Raw genomic sequence first — 19535 nt, forward strand, 5'->3', positions numbered from 1 at the left:
ATCTTTTTGTGAAATCCTGTGTTCGTTCACCCTTTTTTTATTAGTTCACGGGGAACCTTAAAGAAACTTATCAGTTTCACGGTTTGATCAATTCGAACAACCTAAAACAACGCAAGTGTAAGTCATTTTTCATGCGAGCAATGCACCTTCTTTGTACAAATGCTTTGTCAACTGAGCTTTGATAGATCACCAGCTAAAGTTTTGAATAACTAATGAGGCAGATGTGACGTCACATGAAACCCAGCAATTCATCATGGTTGCAGGTGAGCTGGAGTCAATCCCAGTTGACTTTGGGCAAGAGGTGGGGTTTTCTCTGGGAAGTTCTCCAATCTATCTCAGGGCTGCACAGAGACGAACAACCGTTCACACCTATGGGGGATTTATGAGGGTACTTCAAAAAGTTCTCTGCCTCACCCAGAAAATGTCACAGGAGAAAGACGGTTCTTGCGTTATTTTTCTACATGGTCTTCTTTAACCTCAATGCTCTTGGTCCACCAATGTTCAAGCTTCACTATCCCTTTACGAAAGAAGGTCACATCTTGAGCCTCCAGATCCAAGTCAAGTCAAGTCAAGTAGCTTTTATTTGTCCCAGCTTGGGCAATTGTTTTGCAGTAATAGTACACACGTACGCACAACACTCACACTTCCACAAGACAATGTAAAGAAACACACAAAAGGTTAAAAATAATAAATAAGATTCAATGGAGGAGTGGGTGCATAGTGTAAAAATTAAAATAATGAAATAGATGCAGTGGGGAAATGAAAAGCCCACTGTTAAGATACCTAAAAATGAGTACACAACCTGGCATATGGCTATCTGTGTTTCCTAGTAGAGTTTAGCAGCTGAACAGCAGAAGGTATAAAAGAGTGCTTGTACCTGTTGGTCCGGGCTAATGGATATTTAAAACGGGAGCCAGAAGGCAAAAGCTGAAATTCACTGTGCAGAGGATGGGTGTAATTATCCAAAATAGATTCAGCTTTCCTGATTACCTGCTCTTCATACAATGCAGTCATACTTTTCTGTTGAACACCAGTTACATTACTGCATACCTTAATGATCTTAGAAATGGCATTTTTGTTTTTCACATTGAGAAATGCATACCAACAGATAGCAGAGAAAGTAAGTATGGATTCAATGAAAGATCTATAAAACATGGTCATTAAAGACTTGTCAACATGAAACCTTGCCAGCTTCCTGAGACAGTATAAGCGCTGCTGCCCTTTCTTGCACAACATGTCTGTGTTACTGGTAAAAGTCAATTTGTCATCAATAATGGAACCCAGGTATTTGTATTGATGAACAATTTCAATGTCCTGCCCGTTAATCTTAGTTGTAGTTGGGTTGCAGATGATGTGTCTAAAATCAATACACATGTCCTTGGTTTTAGACACATTTAGTTCCAACATAGCTTCCTGACACCAATTAACAAAATAGTCCATGATAGGGCCATGTGTTGTTTCCTATGGATGACTTCATCATCACTCTGAAAATGGTGATCATGCAAGTAGGATTTCAGTTTGGGAAACAGATAGAAGTCAGATGGTGCCAGGTCAGGTGAGTAAGGTCCATGGGGCAACAGTTCAAAGCCACATTTGGTTGCTTCTGCCACTGCCACCTGTGCTGTGTGGATGGGTGCATTGTCCTGAAGCAACAGCATGACAGCTTGAAGCTTTCCTCTCTTTTTTCTTTGATTACTTATTTCAGTTATCACAATTCTGATGCGTAGTAGTCCCCATTAATGGTTTGACCCTTTTTGCAAGAAGTCAATTATGAGCAGTCCCTCACTGTCCTAAAACACAGAAGCCATCACCTTGCCGACAAATGCCATTTGTGTGAACTTTTTGGGAGGCAGAGAACTGGTATGTTTCCATTGTTTGCTTTGATTCTTTGATTTGGGATCACAGTGGTGAACCCATGTCTCATCCTGGGTCAGAAATCTCCTGAGGAATTTGGCTGGATCAGCCTGAAAATGAGCCAAAAGTGTCCTTGAACTTTGCAGTCTGTTAAGCTTTTGATCTGGTGTCAACATTCGGTGCACCCATCTTGCAGACAGTTTGCTCATCCCCAAGATGACAGGCAAAACAGTGTGAAATGAGGCAACACTGATGTCCATGGTTTTTGCTATGTGTTGAAGAGTCACATGTCTATCATTCATGACCATGCGGCAAATGGCCTCCACTTGATCGTCCATGGTCGCTGATTTTGGGTGTCCCAACCATGGGTGTTTTCCTTGCCCCGCTTGAAATCAGCAACCCACTTCTTTCCAGCTGAATAGCAAGGGGAGTCCTCACTAAGTGTGTTAACCATGTCTTCATAGATTTCCTTGGGAGTCACTCTTTTTTATGCAGATACTTGATCACAGCTTTGGCTTCTTTCTTGTCCATTTTTTCTTGTCCATTCCTACTGATTTTCAAAGGGCATCACCTGCAAAGAAATGATGACATACATTTGAGTTTTTGTGGACAGTGATATAAGTCTTTATAGCATACACCTATGCCCTGAAATGGGAGTTATGCCCCTTGTTTCCAGATGAGGCCGAGCCAGCTGACCTAATCTGCACATTTTGTACTATGAGAGGAAACCGGAGCACCTAGAGGAAACCCACGCAGGCATAAGGAGAACATACAAACTCCACACAGAAAGGCACCAGTCAGCTGCAAGGTTTGAACCCAGAACCTTCTTGCTGTGAGGTGACAGCGATAACCCCTGCACCACTGTGCCATCCCTGCAAATTCATTTATTTATCTCAAATTATTTATTTGAACTATTATTCTAATATCTATGATTACTCAGATTTTGATAACTAATTCAGTGGCAGAAATGAATGTGAAAGTTAAAATATCTTGACTGAAGGCATGTGTATTTAGTATTTCTCATTATGGGAATGTCACATGACAAATTAACACTATTTCTAGATTTTTTAAAAACTCAATTCAAGCTCCATCCATCCATCCATCCATCCATCCATCCATCCATCCATCCATCCATCCATCCATTTGTTATCTATACTGCCTATCCCTTTATCCAGAACCTTCTTGCTGTGTGGCATCAGTGCCAACCACTGCAGCACTGTCCCACCCATTCAAGCTTCAAGTTGTCTTATTTTATTCTCAATTTCTAGAAATAGCCAAAAAAATAAGCAACATTACCACTAATTGTCAGGGTTGGGAATGACACATGCAAATGCAGGTTTATTTAAAAATTAATCAAATCAGACAATTCAAAGGGTGAAGCAAATTCAGTCTACTGTACATGTTGATGTGAAACTCATGAGTTTTTCTCAGTTGTTTGCAGAAGAAAACTGGCTGCATTATTTCTCCTGCTGAGAGCAAAATGAAACATTTCCTCTCCCTGGCGTGGCACTGCAACTGGTGCTCGTGTGGGTTGTTCTGACAACCTTAATAGTCTCTCCTCCACATTTGTGGCAGAGGGTCTTCGCTGGCCTTGGGGCAGACTGTGTGGATGTTGGTGCACAGGCGCTACTCCTAGACTGGTTTATGGTAGTGTCATCAGATGTCATGTTGTCCTCTATTACATCCTCTTGAAGCAGTGGTTCCTGTTCTTGTTCTCAGGACTGCAAACGGCTTCTTAGGGTAGAACTGCATGATAACATCCATCCATTATCTGTAGCTGCTTATCCTGTACAGGTTGCAGGCTGGAGCCTATCCCAGCTGACTATGGGCAAGAGGCAGGGTACACCCTGGACAAGTCGCCAGGTCATCGCAGGGCTGACACATAGAGACAAATGACCATTCACACTCACATTCACACCTACGGTCAATTTAGAGCCACCAATTAGCCTAACCTGCATGTCTTTTGGACTGTGGGGGAAACCAGCGCACCCAGAGGAAACCCACACAGACACAGGGAGAACATGCAAACTCCACACAGAAAGGCCCCCGTGCTGGGCTTGAACCCAGGACTGTCTTGCTGTGAGGTGACAGTGCTAACCACTACACCACCGTACTGCTGCATGAGAACATAATATTTTATATTTTCTTAGCACCATAATGATTTTCAATGACATTTGTGACTGTAATGTACTGCAGTTATGGTTGAGATGTTTAATCTTACCATCATGGTTGTAAATGAGGTAGAAGAAACGCCATGACCTGGCCATACTTCCACTCCCTCTGCCACATCACTGCAGACCCACTGGGGATAAGAGTCTTCTGAGTCTGATGGAATACATCCCTCTAACTCTTTTCTTCCACCAAGATTTGCATTCCTTAGTTGTACAAAAAAAGTGCTAATTAATGTTTGTGTTTCTTTTCTTTCAGGTACACGGCCACTGAGGAATCATTTATAAGTCTGGCCTTCAGTTAGTGCCTGGGGCATGCAACAATGTCAACAGTTTTTCTACTTCAGCTGTGCCACGGACATTTCAAGAGCAAATAAGCGATAAATATGTGCACATAAGTTTGTAATAATATTTTATCTCACTTAAAATGCTAGCTTCAACTTCATGGCTTAAAGAATGGCACGGAAATACATCAATGTCACACAGTAGCAATTTCTGAGTCTTTGAATATGATGTTTTAATGTGACAACATTTTTGTTTGTGGATTTCTATTATGTCTCATTTGTGCACTAAAAAAATAGAACTAGAGCATTAAAAATGCTTGCGTCATGTTTTTATGGATGCAATACGTGAAACCCGCTGAGTTCATTCCCATTGAATTCTATCTGTAACAAAAGATGGATATCAGATGAAACACAGAGAACTCCTGAATTTTTTTCTTTCTATCTAAAACATTTATTTAAAAACACATGGTTACAGATACCTGAGGCTGTACCACCAAACAAACAAACAAACAAACAAACAAACAAACAAACAAACAAACAAAAACAGAAGGGATCTACGCACACAATGCTCACCTACTACTTGCTGTAAATTTTATAAAATTGTTGTCAAGGTGTAAAAGCCCAGAAGGCTACAGTGTGATTGACAGAGTAATTTTATAAGATACAAACACATTGTACACCACCTCACATTGCTCAGTCTTTATATGTTACCGTTTCACAAATACATCATCTAAACCTGTTGAAACATGTCCAACTAGTCCAGAAGCTAGCTTACTAGGTACATGTAACCTGGAAATAAACCAGTAGAGTGGAAAGAATGCAGTCTGGTTATGATTAGAAATGTGTTTTATTGATTGGTAAAAGTAAATGAATGTCTGACTGACACATCCTTTATTTGAAGCTAACGCTACTTAGAATCATGTCGCTGCTCTATTGGCACAAGTATGTAGTGGATAAACGGGGGCTTTTTCAAATGAGAGGCATGGGTGGGGGTTGGGGGTGAGCATGTCCCCCCCAATCCACAATAGATGACTTGCAACCATGTGATAAAAATGTGCTACCTCATGAGCGTCAGCCATGATGGTGGATATACAAAGCAACTAGGATGGCAGCCGCTGAAAGCGTGTCTACAGTATAAACAATGCTGAATTTTCTCAGTATTACCACGATTTGAATGGTCAAACGAAGATTTGATACAAAGAGAAGATAGATATGTGTGGTTTTGACCCATATTATTTAAAAAAGTCAAACTTTTCTGAAGATAAGACCACTGGCGGCTCGTTAATAGGGGCAATTTGGGCGACGCACTCCCAAACAGGGAGGGAGATTTTTTTTTTTAATCTACTCCTACTACCAACAGTAATGTCATTGTCCAATCAGGCTAAGGTCGCGCCTGGTGTAGCCACGCCCTTTTGGGGCGATTTCTGTCAGGTTCAGATTTGCCCCAAAATCTCCCATTGACACTAATGGTACGTACGTTTTTTTTTCGAAAATCCTGCTCCCAATGCATTTTCTATTGGGTTTTATGTGCTCGCACAAGCAGCGTGCTTACGTCATACGCCTGTTGCGCCGCGCAAGTGTTGCCAGATTGGTTTTAAGTGCTTTTGGCGGGTTTTGAACATAATTTTGGGCTGGAAAACACAACTTGCGCGGGAAATGTGTGAACATTCTATGAAGATGGCGGCGAGTGTTGAGTGCAACAATACGATAGCGTCTCTGAAAGAAGTTCCCTTTAGTCGTCGTACCAATGAGGAGAAAACGGCAATCAAACAGCTAGGACCTCCTAGACCGAATTTAAACATCAAGCAAGTGTCTACGAAGGGGGAGAAGACCTCCTCAAGAGGTTTTAACAAGAACTGGTACCACCGCAAAACTTGGCGAGCTGGCTGTGATGTAGTCAATGCTCTTTTTTGCTACCCTTGCGTTCTCTTCCACCCTGGAAGTAGCACAGCAGACGGTACAGTGATATCTGATATTTGAATTTACTAGGCAAAAGTTGTTTTTTGTGTGTGTGTGTGTGTGTGTGTGTGTGTGTGTGTGTGTGTGTGTGTGTGTGTGTGTGTTACCAATGGCAGTTTAACATTGCCATGTTTTTGTTTTACCAATGGCAGTTTAACATTGCCATGCTTGGAATATTTCAGTAGCCTCAAGTTCTCTCTGACTTGGTGTAAATTAAGTATATTTTCAGTTTTTATATATTGTACAGTATGTGTTCATTGGAGCCAGCAGCACCTTACCTTTTTTCCAACTTGTTAAGCCAAGTTGCACTGACTACAAAACCTTGTGTAACCTTGTGTGTATATAGCTAAATAACTAAAGCCTTTTGTGTTCATTGACATGCTTGTAATACTTTAAATTTCCTTTTAAGGCATGGCTTTCTGGAGGAATTCTTGGGAAAAAAAACTGCAGAATTTATTTAGAATTATTTGTTGTTAAAATGGTGCAATTCCATATAAAAAAAACACATAATTAAGCTGCACATGTTTGTTTGATGGTTATGCTTTTCTTCATCTTTTTCAAAACTTAAATAAACACTTTTGGATTTATATCCTGCCACTTTAATTGCATTCTTTAGAATTGAAGAAATTAGAATATGTTTATAATTAAGAATTTGTGTCTACTTATTATAGAATACTGGAATAATATGAGAAAACAAATGAGTAATGTAATATTAATTGATTGTGATGCCAAATGTTTTGCTTTGAAGGCTTCACAATGAATCTTCCTTAGTTTTAGCCTGGCAAGCCAGACTAAATGTGAATATTTGCCACTCGTAGGCAAAAATATTTTTGGCCGCTAGCCGGGTGGGTCTAGTTTACTAGGCTACCTTAGTTTGCCACCTTTAACTTTGGTGTTGCCACCTAATGGAGAGAAGAGATATTGTCTATATCGATATCTGAATTTACCAGGCAAAAACAAGTTCGGCCAATTGATTTGCTACCTAGGTCAATTTACTTCAGTCCTGTGGACATTTACGGTCCGTGTAGACATAACGGGGGAAAATTGCCCCCCCTGAAAAAAAATTCAGGAGCCGCCACTGGATAAGACGCTTCTTCCGACCATTGAGTACCGAGATATCGCATTCTATCTGGTTTGGCTGCCTAAGAATCAAGTCCGACCTTGGACGAAACATACCCCATTTTCTGAGTGGGTGCCCAGTCTGGATTGTGCCTATTGTATAATTTTGCTGGCGCTTCTAGAAGCGAAATGGTAATATACGTGTTAAAATGATAACAACGACCGAATGAACCACAACAAGAGTACACTCATTTTATAGCAAAATTCTAGCAACATGAAATAAAATTCTTCCATGATATTACTGAGAATGCTTTTGAATCTCACCTGAGATAAAATGATTACTGCAAACATAAGCTGTTTTGGTTATAGCCTCTGTTAGATCAGTCCTGCCGATGTTGTTCAGCCATGCTCGTCTCCTCTGCGTACTAAGTCTCAGAGTTTCCTCGCCCTCTTTCTGAATCACGGACAGAATTCTAAAAAATCAGAACGTGCCACAGTCACGAGTACTGTTGTGACCACAACCATATACAGCACAAAGATATGGCATAGCTAAAAGAACGCGTAAAGCAGTGGAAACACAAAGAGAGTTGCGCCCGCGTGACTATGTTTTGTATGGAATGTCGCTTGACCCCGCATTTGTATATCTACCAACATGGCCAACATCCAGGTTTCTATTTTGCTTTGACGTCACTTGCAAGTCAAGGATACACAACTAGTTAACCTACCTAGCACATTAATCCTGGAGCCCTGAAAATATATATGGAAACCATGCTATTGGGACACAATGACAAAATTTTGTGCTAACGATAATCGGATATATTTACTCTGTTTTCATCCATCACATCTCATACAATTGAATCTCCCAGGAGTTTTATTTTTGTTGCAGTGTTGAAATATTTTCAACTCAACATGTCATAAACTCTTCATAATTGCTTAGTAACAATAATTTTTCCCTCTGCCACTCATACTGGTTTTATAAACATGCGACCTGATTGGCTGGAACATTTCCTTTGATGGTAGCACTTTTTAAAAGTGGCCACTTCTCATACAGTTACATGTAACATGTGCTAGCATTTGAGAAAAGCAGCCACACTGAGCTTATGGAGATGAATATTGTATGATTTGAATGCACAAATACAGAATATTCATTTCCTTTGCCATGGTATGTTATAAAACCACTGCCTTTACCAAAGTACCCTTTAAGAACACATATTTCTATATTCCTGTACTGGATACCACACTATCTCCATCAATCTGCATCAAGCCCAGGGTGTTATTTACTCCGGAGCAAGTCATCAGTTGCTCGATTTACTTTAAATCATTCACTGAAGAATGCTAACATGATCTAACAGGCAAATACTGTAGCTACTAGCGTTTAATAAGCTTCCGCTGCGTAATCCCAGTTCTGTTCACTCACGGAGTAGTTGACTGGACAGAGAATGATACAAACTCAAGTAATTATAGATGGTGTATGATTTGTTGTGGCAAGTGCAGCTGACTCACACTTACCCTGAGGAAGGCAAAAGCCTCAGTTTATAAGGCTCACGAATCTGGTGATGGATTTGTGTTTTCTGCCATCAAGTCATAGAGACTCGGTGTGTCTGCGGTTGACAGTGACAGCAGCATGTGTTGGTAGTTGGACTGATGATGTTAAGCATTGTGTCATGCTCCGCCCTGGACATCCACTCTGGAGATTATGGATCTCTCACGCCAGCGCCGATCCGGATCCGGGACAGGAATTCCCTCTCACCCGTATTCACTTCCTGGTTTTCACTGCTGTGTATAAATAAGCTGTTTTCAGACTCAGACTTTGCCAGAACGTCTCGTTTGCTTCTTTATCCGTTTCTGTGCCTCTCTTACTGTTCATGGTTATTCTCTCTAGTGACTTTTTCTTGTTCATGGTTTTTGCACTAGCACTCTTCTGGTTCATGGTGTTTTTTGCACTAAGGGCTATTTCAGATTCATGGTTTCTTGCACTAAGGGTCTTTTCTTGTTCATGGTTTTTTGCACCAGCGTTTTTGTCTTTGCCTGTCTCATGTTTTTGTCAAGTTGTTTGTCTAATTTTTTCCGGACTATTTTTGCCATTTGTTTTTTGTCCTGTTTGTTTACCTTTTTGCCACGCCCTTTTTTCCTGAATTAAATCATATTATTTATTGGATTACTGTCTGTGTTCTGCTTGTGGATCCTAACTTCACCATACCTCCACCCACCCTAAGAGTATGTTCTGGCCAACATGGATCCAGCGGAACTAGCCCATCTGAGAATGGCCATCCAGCAGCAGGGGACTTTCCTCGGGACCGACCAACAAGACCTACAACAAATTACCCAGAACCTTGCCACCCTGTCCAATGCACTCAACCTTCTCACCACGCAGATGCAACACTGTCAAACCATGCCTACCCCTGCTCAGCTGTCTCCTACTTCAGCTCCTGCCACTGTCTTTCTCCACGAACCGAGACTTCCAGCGCCTCAGCCCTATGATGGAGAACCAGGTACTTGCAGATCGTTTTTGTCTCAATGTTCATTGACCCTAGAGCTGCAACCTCTGGCCTTCCCCACAAATGCTCCCAGGTAGCATATACAATAACACTCCTCACTGGCAAGGCCAGAGCGTGGGGAACAGCAGTCTGGGATGCCAATGCACCCTTTTGTTCCAGTTTCAAGGATTTCTCCGAGGAGATGAGGTGAATTTTCGACTGTTCTCTGTCTGGCTGGGAAGCGGCCAGAGAGCTCATGGAGCTGCGGCAGGGGTCCCAGTCTACCTCGGATTATGCCATCGAGTTCCGGACTGGACTTAACTGGACTAATAACACCATCCTAGGCTGGAGTTCTTCCTGCCTGGCCTCCTGTCTGAACTCCGCTCTGCCTCCCGCCAAACCACCACAGCCCTCAGCCAGCGAGTTTCCCGACCTCTCTCACGTGCCTCCGGAATATCTGGACCTTAAGCTAGTTTTCAGTAAGACCCGAGCAGTGTCCCTCCCTCCTCACAGACCCTACGACTGTGGTATTGACCTCCTGCCCAGGACAGCGCCACCCAAGGGACGCCTTTACTCTCTTTCTCCCACCGAAAGACAAGCCATGGAAAAGTACATCACCGAATTGCTGGCAGCTGGGATCATCCACCCTTCCTCCTCCCCAGCAAGGGGGGGTTCTTCTTCATTGAAAAGAAGGACAAGTCACTCCACCCCTGCATTGACTATCGGGGTCTCAACGCCATCACGGTCAAGAACCGCTACCCACTACCGCTCATGACCACGGCCTTTGAACTACTCCAGGGAGCCAAGGTATTCACCAAGCTAGATCTACGCAATGCATACCATCTTGTCAGGATCAGGGAGGGGGATGAGTGGAAGACAGCCTTAAACACCACCACTGATCACTACGAGTACCTCATGGTCCCTTTTGGCCTGACCAACGCGCTCGCAGTCTTCCAGGCACTCGTTAATGACGTCTTAAGGGACTTCCTAAACATCTTCGTTTTCATGTACTTGGATGACATCCTGATCTTCTCCCGCTCCCTGGAGGAACATCGGGGTCACGTCCGGCAGGTCCTCCAGCACCTGCTAAAGAACAAGTTGTTTGTCAAAGCAGAAAAGAGCGAATTTCACCAGAGCTCTGTCTCATTTCTGGGGTTCATCATTTCCCTGGCAAGGATCCAGATGGACCCCCTCAAGCTTGAGGCAGTTGCCAATTGGCCCACCCCATCTTCGAGACGAAAGCTCCAGCGCTTCCTAGGATTCGCCAACTTCTACAGGCGCTTCATTTGCAACTTCAGCATGGTGGTCGGACCTCTCTCAGCCCTGACCTTGACCAAGACCCAATTCAAGTGGGGGGAGGAAGCAGAGAAAGCCTTTTCCATGCTCAAGCACAGGTTTACCACAGCACCCATTCTCACCATACCCGATCCAACCAAGCAGTTTATTGTCGAGGTCGACGCTTCCAAGTCAGGGGTTGGAGCTATACTTTCCCAGAGGGCCAGTGACAACAAGGTCCACCCATGCTCCTTCTTCTCCCACCAGCTATCCCCAGCCAAACGGAATTATGACATCAGTGACCAAGAACTACTGGCTGTTAAACTAGCCTTGGAGGAGTGGAGGCACTGGCTCAAGGGGTCAGAGTTCCCCTTCCTAGTCTGGACCGACCATAAGAATCTGGAGTACCTCAAGTCCGCCAAACACCTTAATTCCTGTCAAGCCCATTGGTCTCTCTTCTTCTCCCGGTTCAACTTCACGCTTTCCTACCGCCCAGGCTCCAAGAATGGCAAACCTGATGCCCTGTCCAGGATGTTCTCCTCCCACCAAGAGGAGTCCAAGCCACCCGAGACCATCCTTCCTCCATGCTGCCTGGTGGGAGCCACCATTATAGAGGTTGAGACGCTCGTGCAGAAGGCCCTGGAGCAGGACCCCAGTGAAGGTAACCCCAACAACATTCCTCCTAACCATCTGTCTGTTCCTGGTCCTGTGCGAACCCAGGTGCTGCAGTGGGGTCATAGCTCCAAGCTGGCCTGTCATCCGGGAGCCGCCCAAACCCTGGCACTCATCCAGCAGCGCTTTTGGTGGCCATCCATCAAGTAGGATATCCAGGAGTTCGTGGCAGCCTGCAACACATGCTCCCAGAACAAGACAACCAATCGACCCCCTGCCAGCTTGCTAAGACCCCTCCTGACTCCACATCTACCTTGGTCTCACATCGCCCTGGACTTCGTCACAGGACTCCCCAATTCAGGTGGCAACACATGCATTCTCACTGTCATTGACCATTTCTCCCAGACTGTTCATTTCATCCCTCTGCCCAAGCTCCCCTTAGCCAAAGAAACCGCTGAACTACTCATCCAGCGCATTTTCCATCTACATGGACTGCCCACTGACATTGTTTCTGACCAGGGTCCTCAGTTCACTGGGCAATTCTGGAGGGCTTTCTGCAAACTCATCAGGGCCACCTGTAGTCTCTCCTCAGGCTTCCACCGACAGACCAACAGCCAGGCAGAATGGGCAAACCAGGCTTTGGAGGTTGCACTCAGGTGCATGGGGTCCAGGGATGCCAGTTCTTAGAGTAAGTACCTACCCTGGATTGAGTATGCTCATAACACTCTTCCTTCATCTGCCACAGGTCTCTCACCCTTCCAGTGCTCCCTAGGTTACCAACCACCACTATTACCCAACCAAGAGGAGGAGGTCGCCGTACCCTCTGCCCAGATCTTTATACGCCGCTGCAGGAGGACGTGGGCATTGGCCTGGAGAAAACTCATTCGCTCCACCCTAGCATCCAAGAGGCAGGCCGACAAATGCCGCTCTAAGGCGCCCACTTACCGGGTGGGGCAACGAGTCATGCTCTCCACACGCCATCTGCCACTCAGAACTGTCTCCTGCAAGCTGGCTCCCAGGTACCTAGGACCCTTCCTCATCAAAAAGGTAATCAACCCATGTTCCGTCAGACTGGCACTACCACTCACCATGTGATGCATCCACCCCACATGTCACAGCTTAAACCTCTGGTCTCTAGTTCCACCGGCAACACCCGGATGCTCTTCTTAAAGCGCCTGGAGGCGCTCGTTGGGGGGGGGGGGGTACTGTCATGCTCCGCCCTGGACATCTACTCTGGAGATTATGGATCTCTCTTGTCAGCGCCGATCCGGATCCGGGACAGGAATTCCCTCTCACCCGTATTCACTTCCTGGTTTTCACTACTGCGTATAAATAAGCCGTTTTCAGACTCAGACTTTGCCAGAATGTTTTGTTTGCTTCTTTAGCCATTTCTGTGCCTCTCTTACTGTTCATGGTTATTCACTCTAGTGACTTTTTCTTGTTCATGGTTTTTGCACTAGCACTTTTCTGGTTCATGGTGTTTTTTCACTAAGGGTTATTTCAGATTCATGGTTTCTTGCACTAAGGGTCTTTTCTTGTTCATGGTTTTTTGCACCAGTGTTTTTGTCTTTGCTTGTCTCATGTTTTTGTCAAGTTGTTTGTCTTATTTTGTCCAGACTATCTTTGCCATTTGTTTTTAGTCCTGTTTGTTTACCTTTTTGCCACGCCCTTTTCCCCCTGAATTAAATCATATTATTTATTGGATTACTGTCTGTGTTCTGCTTGTGGATCCTAACTTCAACATATCTCCACCCACCCTAACACATTGGGCCTGAGCTACTGATGAAGCTACCTTACATGGATGGCAATTTTAACATTATTCAAATTTTACATATGAATTAGAGACTGATTACGACAATAGCCGAGGATGGAGGAAGGAGCATGGAGAAATAGAGAAAAAAACTGACCACTTGACAATCCGACCAGTGCTTTAAGTGGAAAAAAAATAAGTGCCAGTATTCTCCATATTCACCTGTTGGCATATGAGTTGGGCGGCTACATATCTTACACCCAAGCTTTTTGTCTTTACAAATAAGCGAGTCGTTCTGTCAGCAAAAATGCTATACTTGATCCTTTGACCAACAGTCTGGCCATTCATGTTGAAGGGGGTTATTGTTAATGTCACAGTTGGCTGGAGTATCGGTCACAACAGGTGTTGCTATAGCAACAGGCTCTTCGCTGTTAGCAGACGCGCTAGTGTTAGCTTGCCGCTCCCCACCTGCATTTTCTGCCATGGTAGAATTTGACTGTTGAAGAGCTGTGTCATCATACGACTCTGTTTCGACTCTCATTCTCTTTGTGCTTTTTTGTAGCCATGCCAACATGACTGTCCTGTTTTTGTTTCTTTGATTTTCCCGTTTGTTGTTTCCGACTTCTCCGTGAACAAGCGAGTGAGCATCACAAGCGTTGAGAGAGGTGAGCATCGTGTAGTGCACCCTGGGTAATGTAGTTTAAATCTCATAATGAATTGCCAAGAGACACTCTAATATGGAGAGGGCAGGAAAGGGTACTGTGAGCTTGTAAGAAATCCCGGTATGCTGTAAAAAGTCCCGGTATGCCGGGGGTTAAAATCTAGAAGTGGCGGTACTGCGTACCGGTATGTACTGGCCCACTTAAAGCACTGCATCCGACCCATTTCAAGTGAAATATACTGTAATATACATGTAATTACCAGACTAACATGACTGTAGTAGCTAACTAGCATATTAATCATACACTTCTGAGGATAGCTTGCATTTACACATGCATATATTATAGGGAGACACAACCACAGTAATGGATTCGTCAACACCCAAACAAACTGGTGTAGCAGCACTCTAGATTTATTTTAGACTGTCCAGCTCTTTCACCTCCTTACTCTGCCTCAAAGAGATAAGATTCCAAAGCTCCACCTTAAATGATAATAGTGCTGCCAACACCACTGTGCTTGTAACTCAATGTCTGTGTCATACTGTATACAGTAATTGCACTGCATTCTGGGATGTGGAGTGTAATGTTTGCTGACTCCACTACTTCTATGTTGCAGTTCTCATTAATATGACACTGAATATTGCTGGGAAATCATGAGTGAGAAAAGAAACTGTTGTTTTTAGGAGCAAACACGGAAACTTAAACGTGATCACGTTCTGTTTGCGATTTGTGAAAATTCATCCACTGTGCTAACAGAGTGACCTGAACACAGCACACAATCAGTACTCTCCATGATTCTTATGGGAATCACGAACATACAGCACCAACCAACAAATCAGATATCACATCACACATATTTCAACAGAGATGTAGTTCATCTTACATTTGCCTTGTCTATGCATGCTTCTTTCATATCCCAATTTCTTGTTGAAAATGTAGCCTCAGGATCAGAAAGGCCTCAAGGCATAGCTCCAGTGAGTCATACACAGTCATCAGGTAACAAGACCAGGCCTGGCTTTGCTCAAGCCCAACTGTCACCCTAATCAATGCAGAACAAATATAATCACAGGCTCCTGTTTCCTTTACTGTAATACGTAATGCTTGGAGAAGGTCTGCTTTCCAAGCAGTGTGTGTGTGTGTGTGTGTGTCGGTGTCTATGTGTGTGTGTGAGGGCCTGTTTGATGTGGCACTCATTTTCCCTTACAGTCCCAGCTGAAGACAAACCAAAGCCCTTCTCTATGTCAAGAGTGAATGTCAGCAGGCTGTTGTCCTTCTACCTTCTAATTAGAGAATCTTTACCAACAACGTCATACACAAACTACAGTTAAACGAACAGGATTGGATTCAATTAAACTCCACTAATAATCATACTCATCTCATCTCATTATCTCTAGCCGCTTTATCCTTCTACAGGGTCGCAGGCAAGCTGGAGCCTATCCCAGCTGACTACGGGCGAAAGGCGGGGTACACCCTGGACAAGTCGCCAGGTCATCACAGGGCTGACACATAGACACAGACAACCATTCACACTCACATTCACACCTACTGTCAATTTAGAGTCACCAGTTAACCTAACCTGCATGTCTTTGGACTGTGGGGGAAAACAGAGCACCCGGAGGAAACCCACGCGGACACGGGGAGAACATGCAAACTCCACACAGAAAGGCCCTCGCCGGCCCCGGGGCTCGAACCCAGGACCTTCTTGCTGTGAGGCGACAGCACTAACCACTACACCACCATGCCGCCCATAATCATACTCACTCAGATTAAAAAAAAGGGTTGATGTTATGTAATCTAAGGCATCTAAGCAGTTCATTTAGTAATGAAACATGAAGCAAAGCAGAAAGTTAAACAGTAGAAACAGACCAGACTGAGATAAAATCACACTAGTCATAACATCTGTCTCCAGTGATTGAATCACAAGTACTCAGTACAGATGTGAACATATGCATCTTGAGCTCTGATCATGCAGAGGTAGCCTCTCCCAGACACAAGTCCACGTTACATCTTTAGTCTTAACAGTACCATGTCCTGACGTGTTAATTACTAGATATATGAGTGGACATTGTAACAGGGGCTTAAAAGTGAAGCCAAAATGCCTCCAAGGCCCTCTTGTGGCTGTGAAATGGAGTTCATGGCTGAATCCAGTGCTGACGTGACAATGAACTCAGGAGACACAGTAAAACTGACGATATATTAAAAGACTGGACTGAGTAACTTTTCTATAATTAATTTCTTACAGCAATAAATAGAAAATCTTCAATATTTTCCAAATACATCACCAAGTTCAGCGAAGTAAAAAAAAAAAAAAATCCCAGTAAGACACACCACTAACAGGTAAGTAATGAGTTATAGTTTATTTCCTGCAGAAGCAGCATATCACAGGATTTCTTTTAACATGCACAGTACATAAATAAATGTCTCTGTGTTCTAGGTAACAGGTCCACTTAACGTCCTGCATTTTCAAGTCTCCCTTATTGCCCTGCTTTTTAATATCTCATCTCATCTCATTATCTCAAGCCGCTTTATCCTTCTACAGGGTCACAGGCAAGCTGGAGCCTATCCCAGCTGACTACGGGCGAAAGGCGGGGTACACCCTGGACAAGTCGTCAGGTCATCACAGGGCTGACACATAGACACAGACAACCATTCACACTCACATTCACACCTACGGTCAATTTAGAGTCACCAGTTAACCTAACCTGCATGTCTTTGGACTGTGGGAGGAACCGGAGCACCCGGAGGAAACCCACGTGGACACGGGGAGAACATGCAAACTCCACACAGAAAGGCCCTCGCCGGCCCCAGGGCTCAAACCCAGGACCTTCTTGCTGTGAGGCGACAGCGCTAACCACTACACCACTGTGCCACCCTGCTTTTTAATATGTTCCATAAAAACACCATTTCAACATTGAAAAACGCCATAAGACACCATTAAATTTGATCAGTTAAATCAAATTCTATATGTGAACTAACACTACGCTTATTGTGTTAGAATGGGTTGTATATGCATCACAAATATGTAGAATATAGTCTAATAGACAAATAGTATATTATTCATGAAAAAGAAGAAAAAAATCCTAGCCAAAGCATATGGGGAAGCCATAGCCTAATGGTTAGAGAAGCAGCTTTGAGACTGAAAGGTTGATGGATTGATTCCTTGGACCAGCAGAAATAGCTGAAGTGTCCTTGAGCAAGGAACCTAACCCCCAACTGCTCCACAGGCTGCTCTGGGTATGTTGTGCGTCGCTCTGGATAAAAGCGTCTGCTAAATGCCTGTAATGTTATATGTCATTTTTTCAGCGTAAAGACTGAAAAACAGAAATGGAAATTATTTTTGACTCACTTCTATGCTAATAAAAATATCTAATCATATATAATATTAACATTGAAGCAAGTACTAAATCAGCTCACCTTCCTCAGCTGAGTCACTTGTTTACAGCTTACGGCTCTGCGCAGACATAGCGACTGGCTTTCACTGAATGTTCTCGATGGTGCTCTTAATCCCTGACTTGTGAACTAGCATGAGGATGTGATTTTGATCGAGACTCCACAGCTCTTCTGGACGTCTCTCTGGATAAGGGCGTCTGCTGAACACTGTATAAGCAGCATTTTAACTTCATAGAATATTCCAGATCTCAAAGTAGATGTATAAATACGTAATCCATGCACATTATATGATCTGAAGTTGATCAAGTTCAGGTTTAGTCTTCTTATGTGTAAATTTACACACACTCAGAAGCACGAGTAGGATACAAACAGTTTTATGAATTTACCAAGTCTTAGTTAAAAGCAGGTAGAAGGAACATAGTGATCTTCTATAGAAAAACCATATCTTGAAAACACCTTACAGCTGATTATCTGTGCTGATGAGCTACATTAAACCTTTAATGTCCCACATCAGTGCAACTTCAGTGCAAGTAGCCACAGGTGAGTCGTGTTACCATGATACTTGAGAACGCTGCTCTCTTTGAGATCTTTTGTATAACCGTCCTGTTTACCTCCACTGGAGCTCAAAGCAGGGAAGTATAGCTTTGAACCATCCACATGTCCTGCTCTTGATTTGATCAGAAATGATATTAAAATTTTGGTCCTGTTATTACCACATAGAAAATTGGACTAGCATGATTGTGCTCATGTGGTTCCGGTGAGTTCCGTTCTACTGAGTCACACCAAAGTCTTGTTCATTCCTGTAAAAACAGCTCAAGGTTGCAAACGTAACATATAAAGGGAAGGTTATGTGATGAGTCATGACTAAGGAGCTATACCAGTGTGTGTGTGTGTGTGTGTGTGTGTGTGTGTGTGTGTTAGAGGTCCACATACAGTGACCTGAATGAAAAGACAAAACAGAAGTACAGTAGAGTTGAATACTTGGATATAAGGCATTTCTGTTTGCCATGGCATCTGTTCAATTCTAAAAAACTTAATTATAGAGTGGCGGCTATAATTATCGACAGCCCATAATTATCAACACCTTTTCAGATTTACCAATAAAAAACAATCTTACAAAGGTGAGTTTCAGTTACAGCAGTTATTATTGGTTAATTAATCAACCGGAAGACACCCCCCCCCCGATCTTGTCATCTGTATTTTTGTTAAACTGAGATGGAATTTCGTTAAACTGAGATGGAATTTTTTTTAGCACGATCGGCAATTTGAGGAAAACCCGGACATTATCATCGCAGGTAAGCATGGTGGAAAGATCATGGATATGTTTTTACTTATCAAATTCATCAATATTTCATGATCTCCTTTTCGAAACATACTTTGTTTCTTACTTTTTCATTTGACAGTCGCCATTTTGTATCTAAACGCACGTTTGAGAAGTCATGTGAGGTGTCGATAATAGTGATCACTTTCACCAGTGTCCACCATTAGCGACACCCTGTGGAATTAAGGGGCATTTACAACTGTTATGGATTTATATTTGTGTAGCATTGTTGAAGTAGATGAAGTACTTTAAAAAAATAAAAGTGCTGTGATTTATAATAATTTTTTTCTGATACATAACAGAATGGAATGTTTATAGAGTATTTGGAATCCTATTGCAATAAATAGAATTAGACCAGAATTAAATTCCGAGCATATAAAAAATTAAATGCATGAAATGTTCTGTAATTTTTTTATTTTTATTTTTTTGCAGTTTGTTGTAAATATCTACCACATATTACAATATCAGTAGACATTTTATATTTTGGTTTGAGGAATGAGATGCGACCTTTGACCTGGATTTTCATGTAGAATATTAATTGCCTGTTGACATTTATTGGTAAACTACAAAACTAGAAATTAATACAAACAACAATGAATGATTAACAAAATGTGATCTACGAAAGTACTTAGAAAGTGGGTAGAAAGTGGAACAAAAGATTTTCTGACAGGTTAAACATTATCAGTTCATTTGTTTACAAACATTAGAATTACTTTCTCCTTTACTT

At 42.9% G+C, this 19535-nt stretch overlaps 1 long non-coding RNA gene across 1 annotated transcript; it reads right to left on the reverse strand.

The window, feature by feature from the left end:
* Nucleotides 1-574: 574 nt before the first annotated feature.
* Nucleotides 575-18226, reverse strand: LOC132900874 (uncharacterized). Its single transcript, XR_009656814.1, has 3 exons — nt 17512-18226; nt 4076-4229; nt 575-2425 (listed from the first exon to the last, which is right to left on the reverse strand). It is a non-coding gene; the product is annotated as an uncharacterized LOC132900874 (long non-coding RNA).
* Nucleotides 18227-19535: the final 1309 nt, after the last annotated feature.

The sequence above is a fragment of the Neoarius graeffei genome, chromosome 16 (genome assembly GCF_027579695.1).
Source record: "Neoarius graeffei isolate fNeoGra1 chromosome 16, fNeoGra1.pri, whole genome shotgun sequence".
Lineage (NCBI taxonomy): Eukaryota > Metazoa > Chordata > Actinopteri > Siluriformes > Ariidae > Neoarius > Neoarius graeffei.